Raw genomic sequence first — 4747 nt, 5'->3', positions numbered from 1 at the left:
TGAAAGGGGAATCTTATGCTGACAGAGTCTAAACTAGACTCAAAAATTCAATCGTTTCCATTCCCAAATGCTAGTATTCATTCTAAGTAAGTTTTCTCCCAAAAATGTTTTCCCCTCAAAAAATTCATTTCAACATTTCAAGTGTAGCTTAAATTTACTTCAGCTAAAGAACATTCCAGCTTACATAAACAAAATTTTAAAATATAATTAAAAGAAACAATGAGATTCCATATGGGCAGAGAAGACAATGAAAATGTGTTCATAATCTGAACTCCATAGATTATAGTTGAAATGTTTGTACAGCTGCACTATATAATTGGTTTACTATCTTCTCAGAATTATGAGCCATACAAAGAGAAGATTGCTAGACTGTTCTTTTTATGCTGTGGGAAGTTAGGGGGAAAACTAGTTATAAAAGCAGCTTAGTTTAGAGACAGAGGTAACTGGTTTATCATGAATTTAGTGGGACTAGGGGAAAGAGAAGAAAGCTTTAGAACAAAGATGGCAGAAACTTCCACATATTCTGTGTTTATCAAGACTTTGGCTATTGTATCCATTGAAGGATGAGCAAAAGTGCACAAAATGAGACAATGAAATGAATAAAGAAATAAAATAAGAGTACCAACTCCCATTGGTGGGTAATTTTAAGCCATTCAGCCAGATTAAATCCTCCACAGAAACCCTACATTCTAATCTCCCAAGGTAACACTTCCCTCCCTTGAACTCAATTTCTGTGAACTTCATCCACATTCTAGATATAAAAACAGAAATCCGCAACTCCCCATGTAGAGTAAATTCATGTGTATGCCAAGTGACAACTGCACCTGGAGATAGTACAGCATCACTTTTTCCTGAATCCTTGTGTGTCTATTTCAAGGTAAGGAAGAGATCATGGAATTCCAAAACACAAAGAGCATTTGCAGCAAGAGGCACAGCAAAAAGGACACTGGATTTTGAATCTGAATACCTGGGTTCAGTTCCTAGCTCAGTTACTGACTAGATCATCTTGGGCAAATTGTAAATCTTCTCTGAGCCTCAATCACCTCAGTTGTAAAGTAAGTATTCCTAATATCCTTACCTAAGAGTTTCTTGAGAGGATAAAAAGAGATAACAGATGTCAAAACTCTTTGTAAACTCAAACATGCTGCCAGAGTTTATTACAAGATCATTTGGTACCGTTCCTAACAACTGTGGTTTATCTTCCACAAAGATACTGGAACTGTCTTGGGAGCAGGTACTGTTTTCTCACCTCGTCTATACTCACCAATTTCTTAAGAGGTAACTTCGTAGAGTGTGCAGGAAAAAAACTGAACTGTAAGACTTGGCTTTTCATTTCTTCCATGAACCATTTAATCTCTCTGATCCCAATTTCTTTGACTTAGAAGTTTATTTTCTCATGCAACAGGAGTCCAAAGGTCGGGCAAGTTTCAGGGTTAATTGATTCAATCACTCAAAGATGTCATCAGAGACCACTTTCTCTGCTTTATGGTCCGAAGCATCACCCTCACCCTAAGGCTGGTCATGAGAAGACAGCCAGTAACAACTGGGGCAACACACATTTCCTCAATCAGTTGGCCTTTAAATCTGAACATGCCTCCTTAACATAAGAAGTTCACCAACAACAGCCACCAAGGAAACTGTCCTAAAACATTGATTGGCTAAAACTATGATTCTCTATCACAACTGTATTTTAGAATCAGCTAGGAATTAATTTTTAAAACTCCCAGATCCCACACTTTGGAGACTCTGATTCTGTACATCTGGGATGGGACTGGAACATCGTTTTTTTTGGAGCACCTCAGATGATTCAGCTATGTAGCCGAGGATGAGAAATACCACTTCAGAGTAATTAGGATGTAGCCATAAAGCAGAGAATGGGGACGTTTAGAAGATAACCAAGAAGTACACACTGTAGTGGATATAGCTGCATAGTACAGCTCTCCTTAAATGTCCTGAGTATACATGTACATATTAAACAATCAACAGTAAAAAAAGTGAATTCATGTTATTTTTGCTAACTACTTCATAAAGATCACAGCAAACAGAACATAAAGGAGAGCCTAACCACTGAGTGAAGCACTGAGGACAACATCCCCTTTACCAGACTCAGACCAATATTCCCATAGGAATTTCTAAGAATTTCTAAGATAGACCAGGCATAAATGAACCACACCAAGATAAAAAAAAAAAAAAAAAAAAAAAAAGGAGGTTCAGTAAGTTCAAAGTTAAGAACGATATAGCCCAGAGGTCAAGAGAAAGTTGCCACTTGGGAATCTAAACAGATTTTAAAAACAAGTATCAAGGGACCATGAGGTGACAATGATCTGAGGCAGAAGCTATTCCTACTAAGAAAGTAAGTGATTCCAGTGAATAGGCAACTCAGAACCCATGGAAGAGAACAACTGTGGAAATGTAATTACTTATAAATGGTACAAGACCAGACAACAGTTGCAGATACCCTTTGGGGTCAAACTGGCTCTTCGTTTTGTAGAAGCACAGAGAAGAAAAGGAACTCTTCCCAAAGTAACAGCGAGGCAGGCAGATGAACTACTTGGGACCTCTTAATAAGTAATACTCCTCATTATTGTGCCTTTGCAGTGGTTTTCTTGCCAAGGTGCAAGGCTCATGACCTGGCAAACCAAACACTTAGGTTCTAGCCAAAAAGGAATTAAAAGTACCAGAACACTAACAACTCAAAACCACCCCATCAAACAAATATGTGGTAAATGAAGGATGTGGGGAAATGTAGTACAGACATTCCAATATGTGTCAAGAATAAGATATAAGACAAGCAATGATGTAAATGTCTTATCAAATGGCATTAGTAAGGTCATTAATGATGTCTGAATATTGGCAACTCAGGGAGTTTTGGGTATGCAAGCAGAATCACACAGGACACGGTCCTGGCAAAGTTACAAATAGGAAGCACTTGTGCAAACATTATGTGACAATGTCTCTTTGGGAAAGGCATGAGTGTAGTCCAAAAAGAAATGTTTGTCCAGTCTAAAGAAGCAGTTAGCTTATTCCTGACCACTTGCAAAGGCACTCTACTGAACAGTTTCAGAGTCAAATCATCAACAGATCCTATCTGGCAGCCACTGATAGAACAGCCTTCCAACATACGCTGTTTAAACACAAATGAGCACCAGGAAGCCTTTCGGTCTGAATTGAACTTTTTATCTTTCATGAGGGTGAGTCTCCTGTCTCAGAGCTGCATTTCGCATAAGTCTTGGAAATGTTGTCTTACCCCTTGGAAATGTCTCTTACCCTTTTCATTCTCATTAAGGGCTTAGTATTACATGTCTTTCCTCTTTGCAAGGGGAAGAGTAGAGTGAGTGTGTAATGAGAAAGTTGGATTAATAAAATTAAAGCAGCTTTGAAAACAAGGAAGAATTTTAGACAAAAATGAGATACTCTTTCATTAGAATTTCATTCGACCAGTAAGAACCTATGAAAAGCCAGACACCATGATAAGGGCTAAGATCATGAAAGCTTCTGTTGACTAACAGCAAAAGAAGTGATGAATATGAATTTGTGATCCAAAGCTTGGGACGGTGATGGTGGAAAGGTATTTGGGCTGAAATAACAGTTCATGAAAATGCTGGCAGTGGTGGTATGATGGATTGGAGAAATGAAGGAAGGGGAAACAGTGATAAATTATTTATGCCTGCAAATTTAAGCTAACACATGTACCATTTGCTCCTTCCAAAATTTTAAATGATCTTCAAATTTGTAAATCTATGCACTTTAAGTCGTTAATATATCCAATGGCGTTAAGCCACAGGAACATATGTCCAAAATTGGCTCCAAATTTATGTCTTCCAAGAAGTCTTCCCTTCTCCAATCACTCTGCAGCTATCCCTTTGATACCCATTCACAATATTTTGGACAATGTGATAGATGTATTGCACCGGGTTAAGCTCACATACTCAAACCAGTTGTGCTCATATTCTGGCTTTAAAACTTACAAGCTGTGAGATCCTAGGTTTTTTCCATGAATAATTTCTTAAAAGCCCTCAACACGGTTCCTGGCACAGGAAAAATGGACAGTAAATGTTAGGTATTATTGTTTATAGTTTCTTTGTTGTTTCAGATTTCTCTTAATTCATTTCATATATGTATTTTTGGTCTCAATAAATGTCTGTCAAATAACTGCCTTCATAAATAAATTCCAATGCATGAAAACACATAGATTGAACCTAAAGATCTTAACTTAAAAGACCAGATGTCAGAAATTCAGAGCATTATTCTTCTAATGTGTCAGAACTTCGAAGCATATCTCTTGTATTTTACTGGGTTAGTAATATTAGAGAATTACATTGGTTTAAGGATCACACATGCCTCAATCCATGAACTTTAAGATCTGAAGATCTGGCATGCTCAGGTTCACAGGAAAACCCAGACACCAGTGTGATTCTAACGCTCAAACATCCACAATTTCACTCCTAATAAGATACAAGAAATGAAGGATAACTTCGTAATAACCATTTTAGGGAGAGAAGACATAAGAAGACTATAAATTATAAACTGCCTGGTAAGTTTCTGGTACTCCAATCAGACTCTGTCCCTGGAGGGGCGGAGGAGGGGAGCCAGCCGCACGCGGAGAGCCACATGCAGATCTCCCTCGGGGATCTGGATGGAGGCTCAGGGCTCCCATGTATCTGTGGTTCACCCTGGATCCTGAGCTATTTGAATAAAACCAACATAAAATATTCCTAACATCAGAAAACTGTATGGATGACTTCAG

Source organism: Mustela erminea, chromosome 6 (assembly GCF_009829155.1).
Source record: "Mustela erminea isolate mMusErm1 chromosome 6, mMusErm1.Pri, whole genome shotgun sequence".
NCBI classification, from domain to species: Eukaryota; Metazoa; Chordata; class Mammalia; order Carnivora; family Mustelidae; genus Mustela; species Mustela erminea.
This window is presented reverse-complemented; position numbering follows the sequence as displayed.